At 49.6% G+C, this 12,780-nt stretch overlaps 1 long non-coding RNA gene across 1 annotated transcript; it reads right to left on the bottom strand.

The window, feature by feature from the left end:
• Positions 1-443: 443 nt before the first annotated feature.
• On the bottom strand, positions 444-2,055 carry LOC128838316 (uncharacterized). Its single transcript, XR_008445153.1, has 2 exons — positions 1,582-2,055; positions 444-1,177 (listed from the first exon to the last, which is right to left on the bottom strand). It is a non-coding gene; the product is annotated as an uncharacterized LOC128838316 (long non-coding RNA).
• Between the last annotated feature and the right edge of the window lie 10,725 nt (positions 2,056-12,780).

Genomic DNA, 12,780 nt, shown 5'->3' with positions numbered 1-12,780 from the left:
GCTACACTGTTTTCCAGAGTGTTGTTAATGGCTTGTCACTATTCTCCATCCCAGAGGTGGCTGCGTTACCATAATAGTGTATGTGATTGTGCAATGAGGCTGTAGAAATATAAGCCATTACAATATACAACTGAAACACAATATGCGATCTCCTCTGGCTTTTGCTATTCTGTTGGTGGAGTAAGTTAGGGTTACCATATTTGAACATTGAAAAAAGAGGACACTCCACGGGGCCCCGGTCCCGCCCCAACTCCGCCCCTTCCCCTCCCCCGCCCCACCCCTTTCCCCGCCCCTGGCCCCGCCCAACTCCGCCCCTTCCCTGCCCCCATTCCAACCCCTTCCCCAAAGTCTCCGCCCCTTCCCCTGAGCACCCCACATTCCCCCTCCTCCCTCCCAGCCACACGAAACAACTGCACCAATTCTAAAGTCAGGCACTCCACTAGTATAGACTCCCATGACTTTAATGAAGCTGCTCAGTGGAGGATCTGCCCCAGCGCTCCGTTTTTGGGAGCGGTCAGGACACGCAGCTCACACTGTTCTGTTTCCCAGCTCCCCAGATGCCTTGGAGCACCCAGTTCTCCTCCCTGCCGGGTAAAATCCCGGACATTTTGAGCTATTTAATTCTTTAATTCTAAAACGTAATTCTTTATATGTAGTGAGTCCTTTCCTTTCACCAGTTCTTCAGTTTTCTTTCTCCTCATGTGCCCACGCATACTTCTCTGCAGATCGCATTTTTCTCAGCAGTGGTTGATTGCTCTTTAAGAAGGCATGAAAGTCTTTACAAGAAGTTTGTCTGAAGTTGTACTGTACAAGTAGAATTCCTTTCAACGACTCAACATTCAAGTTGGTCCTTTCCTTTGTCCACTGGCTTTGCATCAGTGAAAAAATTCGCTCTACATTTGCATTGTGAGAAGGAATAGCAAAGAAAAACTGTGCAATCTTTAACAGTTCTGAATGACACTCAATGTTTTTGGATTTCTCAAAATATTTGGTCCACTTCTGGTGTGCTAGCAAATTACTGAACTCTTCATCACTGTTGCAACTTTCTGTAAACTTCTTCAGGTTGCTGAACTGATCAAAACACTTCACGTCATCAATTTGCATCCCCTTATCGGTCAGGTACTTGATACAAGGTTCCACATCACTCCAATTCGGTGTCTCACTCAGGGTAATCCACCTGTAACAAGAGAAGTCTTCAAGGGGTCTAAGCCACATCTCCAAATATTCTAAGCATCTGCTGTACATATTATTCACTTCAGCACAGAATTTGTCACACTCTTCATCAATTCGCAGTGATCCACCACACTGCTGTGTCTCATCACAAATGGGGAGCTGAGTGCCATACAGCACACCCCAGCCCCAGGAGCTCTGATCCACTTGCAGGCAAGGCAGCCCGATGCCCATCGCAGCCAGAGCTCTGATCCCTCTGCACACTCCTGCCTTTTCCACACTGCCCTCCCTTCCTCCCCCACCAGTCAGTGCTTTTTGGCGACTCCCCGGAGCAGCTCCCCCAGCGCTGCCCCCCACCTGTGCAATCAGCGGCGCATGGTACTCCCAGCTTTGCTGGCATCCCTGGCTTACCTTAGAGCAGGCTCTGGCGACTGCTGCTGCTCCCTGACTCTTCGGCTCTGTTTAAGAGCCGAGCTGCCCTAGTGCTACCGGCTTCAGGCACTTCTCCTACCTGGGCTCCAGCTGAGCTGCTCCTCCCAGCTCAGACTGTAAGAGCCGAGCTGCTGGCTTCTGGCAGCCCTCCCCTACCTCAGGACCCAGAGCTGGCTGGACACGTCCCTTCCCCAGCTCCAGCCGAGCTCGGCTCCGCCCCCTCAGACTTACAGAGCAGAGCTGCAGGAGCCAGCGTTACCGGCTTCAGGCAGCACCCCCCCTGCCTCGGGACCTTGCACCGTGGGAGCAGCTCAGCTGGAGCCGGGTAGGAGAAGTGCCTGGCTGGGGGCTCGGGGTCCGGAGGCTGCCTGAAGCCAGTAGCGCTTGCTCGGGCAGCTTGGCTCTGTAAATCTGAGAGAGGAGGAGTGGAGCAGAGCCACAGGGGGAGAGGAAGTGCCGGCCATTTTCCCGGACATGTGTGGCTTTTCAGCAATTCCCCCCGGACGGGGGTTTGATTGCTGAAAAGCCGGACATGTCCGGGAAAAAGAGGACGTATGGTAACCCTAAGTAAGTGGTCAACTTTCGTACCATGCACCCATTTGGCATTCAGTGCTTGTGTAACACCAACAGACCCTTGGTCGTCGGTGGGCGGAATCAATCCGGGGACCACTGGAGCTTAGTGCATGAGCCTTCACTGCAGGAGCTAAAAGCCAGTGGGCTCTTAGCTAAGGCTGTGCAGCAGACTCATTTTGTCTCTCTCATTAAGTGGTCTCGGTGCCACTAGGTGGGACAGAACACCACAACCAGAAGGTGTGTGGGTTACACTTGCAGACTTGTTTTACAGTTTGCATTCTGCATAGCCTACTTCATTGTCCACTGAGAAAAGAATTTCATCCAATGTGCAGAACAAAAAGCAGCAAAGGCATGGAATAAAAAGTATGCACCAAAAACTTTAGTAAATCCCAGTGTTTAGAGCCAAGACCAGCTTTTTTCTGAGTCAGATTATCAAGCCTCAGTTGGACTACACAGTAGGATGACCAGATGTCCCACTTTTATCAGGACTGTCCCGATATTTGCTTGTTTGTCCCGTGTCCCGACCAATGTTAGGTCGGGACACGGGACAAACAAGCGAAGGCGCCGGAGCCCGGAAAGGCTCACAGTCCCCCGCCCCCACTCCGCCCCTTTCTTCCCCCATTGGCTCCCTCCCCAAATCCCCGCCTCTTCCCCAAGCACACTATTCCTCCTCCCTCCACAAGTGCTGGAGGGAGGCCCCGGAAACACGGGGAGCACAGCGCTGGGGTGACTAAGAGTCCGGCCTGGCCCCGAGCACAGGCAGGACTCAGTCGGGCAGTAGGGAGAGTAGGGGGGCAGCCCGCGGGGCCAGGCGGTGGCTGTTCTTCCCACCTGGGCAGCAGGACTCGGGAGCAGCTGCTGCTGCAGCTCCTACTGCCGCGGCCGGAGGAAGTGGCCATAGCGCTCGGCGGCTGCGGCTCTGGCGCCCGGGCCCGAACCGCCCGGGCCAGTTGCAGGGACCCAGCAGCGCGCACGCTGCACCCAGCCCCTGGCCAGTTGCATCTGGGCTGGCTGCACAGCTGGTGCAATCCCGCGGTAGCCCTGGGGCGGAGGCATCGGCAGCCAGCCCCCTTCGTTCCCCTGCGGGACCCGAGCGGGACGGGGGCGCTGGGGCCTGCTGCCCCCATTCCGGCCATGTCAGTAGGAGCTGCAGCAGCGGCTGCTCCCAGGTCCCGCTGCCCAGGTGGGGAGAACAGCCGCCGCCTGGCCTCGTGGGCCGCCCCCTGACTCTCCCTCCAGATACCACCTGATTGAGTCGTGCCTGGCCAGACTCTCACTCACCCCGGCTCTGCGCTCCCCCTGCGTCTCCAGGGCCTCCCTCCAGCGCTTGGAAGGGGGTGTGTGTTTTTTTGCTCTGCCACCGTTTTTTTTTTTTTTTTTTTTTGCTCCGCTCCCCCCGCATCCCAATATTTGACCTGGGTGATCTAGTCACCCTACCACACAGAATGGGACGACTGTACATTGATGTCTACTTTAGCCAATTTGTAGTAGTTTGGTGAGACTGGGCAGTAGCCGGTCCTAGCGATTAAAAGCTTTTCCAGGGAGAGAAAGATAGGTGGTATCTTATCGCACAAAAAGGAAGAAATAATAGTGGTAGCTCAGCGTAGAGGATGCAACACGTGCATGCTGACAATAATCCAAACATAATCCCCTGGCATATTCCAGAAATTGAACATTCATTCATGTACCTGACCCAACTGATGGCAATCTTGCATGTAGTGCAGGGGTTCCCACGCTATGGTACAACTGGTTGGAAGCAGCATGTCAAAAATCTCTCGGGCGGGTGGGGGTGGGGGTGGGGGGGTCAGTTTCTAGCAAACAGTTGTCACATGCTCTTCAGCAAGCCAGGAAGCAAAATGCTTCCTATCCTGGCTGCTTTGAGCCCTTATGGTAATTAACATGCACCAACCAAGTCAGCATGGTAGTAGTAAGTATATAACCCTGGGCCGTGGCTAGGCAGATGGTTGCTGTACTCATAGCAGCGGCACACAGGTGCCTGGCTCTTGTCTTCTCCTAGCCTTTAGCTTGCACTGAGTGGCACAGTTCACACTACTGAGGTGAAGTTCCAGATCATGCCACAGGAGCAACTCTCACCCAAAAAAGACACATGGCTAAGAGCATGGATGGTGCATGAACCACCCGTTGGGGAAGGCTAGACCCCTCAGCCCTGCCCCTTCTGCCTGCAGCCCCCACTCCACCCTCCTTCCCCGCCGGAGCCCTGAGCTACCCACCGCAGCCAGAGGAGCCTCCACCCCAGCTGCTCCGAATCCCAGCCTACTGCCCGGCCCACCCTAACGAATCCACCCCAGGCTGCCCCAGCCAGCTTGAACACCAGCCCCGGCCAGCCCAGGTCACTGGCCGGCCCACCTTAACCCCAGCCCCAGCCCACTTCGGGGAAGAGGAGCAGCCTGGCCTGGGGACATGCGGGAAGAGCAGGAGGGGGGAGGAGTGTGGGGTGGGGCCATGCCCAGCTGACTAGGGAGGCTTAGCCTCCCCTGGCCTGGGTTACCTGGTGCCCACACATACACGGACCAGTTCCAAGCTGTTGCAAAGCCTCTAGTCACAAAGAGCCCAGGGACCAAACAACAACCTCCACACCTGCTGCAGCCCAGGCGCTCCCTACGTACGTCCTGGCCTGCAGAAGTTGCTGCCAGGAGGAGCAGGTGCGTAGCTAAGTTGAAAGGTCTGGCACTAGAGGTCAAAGTCTGGCTACAGGCTGCAGGAGAGCCTGGCTCTTGAGCAGCAGCTGGCTGCAATTTGAGCCTCTCCCCAGCAAAGGGGGACCTTATGCAGTTCATCCAGCGTTGTGGGTGACTGTGGGCCCTGCCTGGGAGAGGGGTGGAGCTGCTGAGGCACAAGATGACTTTTGGTGCTGAAGCTGCCAGCCACTCAGCTAAAGGCCTCACGTCCACCTCGCCCTGCTGAGCCCTCTGCCTTTACACACGGCTAGCCTTCGGGGAAAGAGTCACCCTGGGCAAACTTGTATTTTGGTACCCTAGCCCCCACCGGGCACAGCGCCAGCCCCCATTGCCCTATGGCCCCCAGGGGTGCCTCCCAATTGCCCCAGGCCCTGTGGGCTCTCCAGCCTCCGGTCTTTTGCCCCCCCCCTGCACTTTGCCCCAATCCCTGCATTCCCCCATCGTGCACTCCTCAATTCCCTTTTGCCCTAACCCCTGCCCCCTCCTGCACCTGAACCCCTGCACTCCCGTCCTGTGCCCCGAATCATTGCCCCTAACCTCTACCCTCCCTTCCTGCGCTCATGTGGGGGAACTAACCTGGATTAACAGAGCAGCTGGCATTCCTGTGCGCCCCACCTTCCCCAAAAGCTGTTCCTCCTGCAGGGCTGTGGGATGAGGAGCCCTGTCAGGGCTCCCTGCACCCAGGTCACTTTCCCCACCTGGGCTGCATAAGGGGAGAGCATATGGGTATACGTTTCTGACTTACGCAAAATTTGAGTTATGCAAGGCTTTCCGGAATGGGCCGATTGCGTAAGTCAAGGGGGGGAGGGTGTGTCTGTAAGGTCCTGTAGACTAACATGTTCTGAGTAAATATTACAGTAATGCACAACTGTTTTTGTCTGTAAATTCAGAAACGGACAGTATATACCTGGAGGTGGGCAAATGCCTGTTAATTGACTTCATTACCACTTGACTGGCTCTTTAACACGCTCAATGTTTTGCTAATAGGTCTGGCAGGCTTTTTCACTTTTAAGTACTAGATCCCCTCCAGAGGAAGACTCACCAAGTTGCAGCAGCTAGCTATGGTGGGCACTGCAGGAAGGGTGAGATTAGACCAGGTATAGGAAGGGGCAGAAGGGTGGACACTAAGACCCCCAGGGGTGCCACACATTTTTGAGTGCAGCCACATATGCTGCGTATGCCTAAGGATGGCCCTGCCCCTGGCAGGCACAGAGGCATGTTGAGGGGGAGCAAGCAATATCTGTGCGTCACCACTCACCCCCCGTTCCTTCACCAGGCGGAAGCTTACAGAAGTCTGGGCACACCCCCTCACAGGTGGTGCCTATCTCAGGTGGCTCCTGGAAGTAGCTGGCATTTCTCTCCCTCTCCTAAGTGGAGGCACAACCAGGCATCTCTGTGCAGGTGCCACCCCCGCAGCTCTCATTGGCCGCAATTCCCAGCCAATGGGATCTGCGGAGCCGGTGCGCGGGACGGGGCCAGTGCATGGAGCCCTGATGGCTGTGCCTCTGCCTAGGAGCCAGAGGGAAAAGCCAGCCACTTCCAGGAGCTGCACGGACCCAGGGCAGGCAGGAGCCTACCTTAGCCCTGCCGCGCTGCTGACCAGACATTTAATGGCCCATTCCCATCAAAAACCAGAGGCCTGGCAACCCAAGACCAGTGATCATAGGTGCCGATTCCGTGGGTGCTGTGGAGCTGCACCCACCAGCAGCCAAGCATCCCGTCCCGTCCTAGCTCACCTCACCTCCACCTCTGCCTCCGCCCCTGAGCACGCCGCATCCCGGCTTCTCCTCCCATCATTACCGCCGTGAAACAGCTGTTTCATGGCGTAACAAGCTCTGGGAGGGAGTGGGAGGAGTGTGAACACAGCGTGCTCAGGGGAGGAGGCGGGGCCGGGGCAGGGATTTGGAGACAGAGTCCAATAGGGGCAGGGAGGAGTGCAGAGTTGGGGTGGGGACTTTGGGGAAGGGGTTGGAATGGGGGCGGGGCATGGGCAGGAGGGGGCAGGGCCAGGGGGGCAAGCACCCACTGGCACCAGGAGAAGTTGGCACCTATGCCAGTGATCCATCTAGCCCAGTATCCTGTTGTCTGCCAGTGACCAATGCCAGGTGCTTCAGAGGGAATGAACAGAACCGATAATCCGCAAGTGATCCATTCCCAGCTTCTAGCAAACAAAGGCTAGAGACTCCATCCCTGCCCATCCTGGCTAATAGCCATTGATGGACCTGTCCTCCATGAACTTATCTAGTTCTTTTTTAACCCTGTTATAGACTTGGCCTTCACAACATCCTCTGCGAAAGAGTTCCACTGGCTGACTGTGCGTTGTGTTAAGAAATACTTCCTTTTGTTTGTTTTAAACCCGCTGCCTATTAATTTCATTTGGTGACTCTGAAGTCTTGTGTTATGTGAAGAGGTAAATAACACTTCTTATTTGCTTTCTCCACACTAGTCATGATTTTATAGACCTCAGTCAGATCCACCCTTAGTCTCTTTTCCAAGCTGAAAATGTCCCAGTCTTATTAATTGCTCCTTATATGGCAGCTGTTTTGTTGCCCTTTTCTGTAACTTTTCCAATTTCAATAGCTCTTTTTTTAGATGGGGCTAGCAGATCTGCACGCAGTATTCAAGATCTGGATGTACCCTGGATTTATATAGTGAGTGTGACATTATATTTTCTGTCTTATTAGCTAGCCCTTTCCTAATTATTCCCAACATACTGTTAGCTTTGTTGACTGCTGCTGCACATGTCTCCCATTCTCATTAATGCACTGGGGTGGGAAGGTTGGTTTGTTTTCTCCAAGGACTGCTCACAATGTTCTGTATTTTTCTCACTTTAAATTTTGTCAAAGGGAAGCAGAATGAGCTTTGTTCAATCATAACCTAGAATCGAATTAGCTGAAACTTCAAGCTAATTAGGCAAGTTAAAAAGGCAAGCCCATGAACTTAGTTCAGTCACACACTATATCACAAAGTCACTTATGACATATTTGTTTCATGTAGCGTGGGTAACCCAAAAGGCTTTGAGCAGGGGATTGGACTAGATGACCTCCTGAGGTCCCTTCCAACCCTGATATGCTATGATTCTAATAATGGCTGCTTCTCTGTGCATCTCCTGTGATTTACTGTCTAAATCCCTGAGATGTTTACAAAGGCTGGCCTAATTGAACATTTTAGGCAGTTGTTTTACTACAATCTGGAAATAAGTATGTTGACTAAGGCCTATAATAAATGTACAGAAAATGTTCATGTGGCACTTCAATCTGCATTTTTTCTAAGCAGGTTGTCACTGAACCAAGACAATTTGGGAAACACTGGCGTAGTGACCGGTGCATAATTGAAGCTCAAAGGAGAATTCATATGAAAAAGTATGTTTGAATAGGAGCCCCTGGGTGACAAAGCTGTTATTTTTCACTCTCTCTTTTCCTTTATTAATCCATATACTCATCTGATTTATGTGTCATTATTCAGATTGTCAACAATTTAGTCCTGGGGGAATTCTGTGTCACTGCGCAGGCACAGAATTCATGTCCCCCGCAGATTTTTTTTTTCTCTGCAGAAAATACATTCTGCTGGAACAGCGCTGCAGTTACACCTTTTGCCCACCAGGGGTTGCCATGGCACCAAAAAAGAGGGCAGCCAGTTCCACTGTAGCAGCCGATAGGGAGGAGAAGCTATGTTCCTCACAACATCCTGCCTGTGGGGGCCAGGTGAGGAGGCACGGGATATGGATGGCGGGGGGTGAACAGAGCGGGGCACACGGGGATGATGGGGGGGGGTCACAGACTGGGGTTCAGAAGGGCCATTGGCGGGGAAAGATAGAGGCAAGTTCTGAATGGGAGTGGACGTGCAGGGACACTGGGGGGGAAAAAGGGTCACATGGGGACAGGGCTGGGGTGGCTGAGTGGGGGTGCAGGGACACACGAGGACAGGGGAAGGGGTGCACAGGCTGCATGGAAGCAAGGAGAGCGGGGGGGGTGCAGGGACACATGGGGATGAGGAGGAGGAAGGGTGGCTGAGTGGGGGTGCAGGGACATATGGGGACAGGGCAGATGTTCCTGACTGGTTGGGAGAGGCTAGGGTCACCCACAATCTGCATGTGGGAGGTTCCCCAACTCCCTAAGAATCCCTCCCCCCACCAAAAAAAACCAACCTGTTTCATATTTCTCCCGCCCACACCCAACAACCGTCCAGGTTCACTCTCAGGGTCCTTCTGAGCAATTATTTCCCTGTCCCTCAGCTCCTCCATTACCCCTGACTCCCCCAAGCCTTTGCACTGCTTCTGAGAAGTGTGGGAAATATGTTTCTGTGTTGTAGTCTAGATGAATTATTACTCAAAGTTCTGTATTAATATACCTACTAAGGAATCCATTTGTCAAAAAACATTACGGAGTCTTTTTTGCTGTCTGTATTGTTACAGATAGACTTGTTGACAGGTATTTTGAGATACCTTTCATTAATACTGGTGTGATTATATTGTGTTATGTCAACAAATAAAATATGCATAATTTTAAAATACTGTGCACAGAATTTTTAGGTTTTTGGCACAGAATTCCCCCAGGAGTGCCAGTTGCAGTGCACTGGGGGGAAACAACTTAAAATACCACTGGAGAGAGTAGAGTGTGTTGTGTTTGGTATAAGAAAGTGATCTGAATCCTCTTCAGCTTTATGCGTAGTCTATTCAAAGTTGGGAAGCTTACATGAAATAAATTTGTCACTGGCTTCACGTAGGGCAGATTTTATTTATTGGGCACAGGTTGGGGGAGAAGGGAGGAAATAACACACAATCCTTTAAATACAAGAAAAACACAATAAATCAGGATACTTAAAATAAACCATGTAAGTCAATGGAACTGCTTACGTGCTTGCATTTAAGCACATGCTTAATGCTTTACAGGACTAAGGCCTCGGTACGCTGGACAGTGTCATCACACATGATGCCTCCCGAAAGGCACAAAGCTATCATTGTGGGGTTTCTCTTCAAATTAAAAAAAAGAAAATCGCTCATTCTCTAGTATGGTCCACCCCAGCATAACTAAGCCTTAAAACAATTGAGCTACTTTACAAGAAAATATCAACAAGTATTACAGTGCAAGTTCTAAAACTGTTTTAAAAGTATAAATGTCCCCCATGCTGTTTATGTAAGATAGAATAAATAAATAAAAAGGGCATAAAATAAAACTCAATATGTTATACCTCACTTTTGAACACAAATAGAATAGTCTGTACATTAGAAAACAGGAAAGTTGCAGTTTAGCTACAAGAGACGTAGACTGCATTTTATAGTATACAGTACCTCATTGTAACAAACAACATCAAGACTCAAAATCAACATTCCCATTATAAATTGCATAGTTAACATCTATTTCAAGACAACCATGCAGCGACCATTGGGGAATAGCTTATCTGTCTGTAGAAAAATATGTATATTTGTTTATTTGCTTAATACCAATAGGTAGGAAATAAAGCATTAATTAAAATCTGTCCTTCTTGCACAAGAACATACTTATAAATAGCCACATCAAAATGTGCTATTCCTAGTAAATATTTCAAGTGTGAGCCATGTTCAGTACAGTAGCTCTTGTAAACCAAGTGCACGCCCCCATTAATATCCATATCTATAATCGATCAGTCTCCTATATGCAAATCTGTGTATATTATTATTATTTACAGGTCATTCCGACCCATCACAAATGCACAACCACCTATCCCAATAGGAAAACATTACCACAGACTAATGCTTAACATTTAAACATATAATTTTATGACAGATATATTAAAGTAGAACATAGACACATTGTTCCTTCATCAGTTTGCTTACCAGAAACCTGCAGCGGTTAGAATTGTATTTAAACTAACAGTCTAAACTCAAAGGGATGATCAGGGGTGGCCTAAAATGACTCTAAATCTGCTGTCTCCACCCAGGGAACTACAAGCACTCACTTTGAAATAAATCTTTGAATTAAAAGAAATATGTACCAAGTAACGTTCTGCAGTTGTTTCCATGCTAATCAAGTTTAAAGGGGATATTTAAATGATTGCTTTTAAACAGAGATGGGTCAGCACTCGAACACTATTTGAAATCAATAAACTTTTGGGATGTTTGGGTCCAGATCCAAATTTCACATCTTGGACCTCAACCCTATAATGTTACTGAACCAAAACACCAAATCCAAACACCTCCAAATGTGAGTGGAGTCCAGCTTCTAATCCAAACCACTAACCAAATTCTATAGGTCAGGCCCATCGCTAGCTTTAAAGCCATGCAGCATCTGAAATGCTTCAGACCCAATCAAGATGAAAATAGCCTTCGCAGATGTTGGCCCATGAAATTCCTTCTTGAACTCACATTTGCTCCATTTCAAAGGTTGGACAGAGAGAGCAGGAATGGGGACCATTATTTGTTACAAGAGGCCACTTTCATAGCAAGAGTCTAAAAAGAAAGGTGGAGATCCTCCCAATCCAGCAGCAGATCTTTGACAAGGAGGAAGACGGGTGAAATCTGTCCTGCCCTTCATCCACCTGCCCCCACCAATTTCCAAGGTTTGGCTTTTTTAAGTCCAATCAGCTGGAGTCTGGTCGAGGATCTGGTATTTTCCCCCGTTTTATAGGAGAGAGAGCACTAGGGCTGGCAGCAACTCCTATGACAGAAGATAGGGTATTCGCTAACCAGGAAGAATGGTACAGCCACAACACTGGAGTTTGGCAGGAGGTTTAGTTCTTTCTCCAGACTGACCACATCCCCTGAATAGCTTCTGAGCCAGCATCCATGGCCTACTTAACTTGGCATGACTATGAAGGCCATGGCCAATCTCAATCTGTACCAAACTCAAATCCAGTCTGACTGACTTTAATACAGTCAGAAAGCCATATTCCAGCAGTTTGAATAACTTCAGCTCAACTAAATATGCCCTGAAACACTCAAGTTACCCTGCTCTAAGACAAACAAGTAAAATCTGTCATCTATACAAAAGGCATGTGTCATAGCCGATGCTTATCCTAGCCTCAGTTTGGTGCTATTCTGACAACCTTAATCCTGGTTAATTATTTCAGATCTTGCCAGAGACTGACCATTTTCCTGTAGTGTGTGGAGACCCAAAACAGATTAGACCTAAAAAGACATCTTTTATTCTGGTACAGGTTCACATAGACAACTAAGTAGCCCCCAACTTGAAACCTTTCCTCACACATCCACTCCACGCCAATAGAGCATGCTCAGTACAGCATTAGCGCTTCTAACAGTTAATAGCTATTCTCACACTGGCCACCAGGTGGCAATAAGCATAAGAAAAATACCTACAACATTACACTCCTCCCCCTTTAAATTATTAGTAATAATAAACTAACAACAACAAAACAAAACATCCTAAGTAAAAGGCTGAGATAGAGTATCCTAATCCTCAAGCAATTACAAGGGATTATTCTGCCCTGTAATATAATTGTTTTACTATTATCAGTCCAGTCTGTCTCTAGGTTTGGGAGATCTTCTGGAATGGTGCCATGGAAAGACCTGTGGTCCTTGATCCATAGCAGGTGCAGAAAGGTTTTCTGATAATACAATCATCCCTGCAGGCATAATTTCCAAGTCCACTATAGACATTGGCATGGGGTCCTCACCAGTCTCACTATTTCTGGATGTAGCAGTTGGATAGTTTAGTTTAATGACTCCATAATACTTGGTGCCTCAACACCTGAATAAGAATCCTCTATAGGTAACTCCTCATGGTACTGCAGATGAATCTGTTCATGATATCTATGAATATGCCTCACATTTGGTGACTGAGTCACCCAAGAAAGTGGTCCCACATGTGCTATGATGCAACCTGCTAACCAGCAAGGGCCATTGCAAAAATTAAGAGCATTAGGTACACTACGTTCTTGGTGATGCTTTTACATCATAATATAACTGCCT

The sequence above is a fragment of the Malaclemys terrapin genome, chromosome 5 (assembly GCF_027887155.1).
Source record: "Malaclemys terrapin pileata isolate rMalTer1 chromosome 5, rMalTer1.hap1, whole genome shotgun sequence".
Classification (NCBI taxonomy): Eukaryota; Metazoa; Chordata; order Testudines; family Emydidae; genus Malaclemys; species Malaclemys terrapin.
The sequence above is the reverse complement of the archived record's forward strand: the minus strand, read 5'-3'. Positions and strand labels throughout refer to the sequence as shown.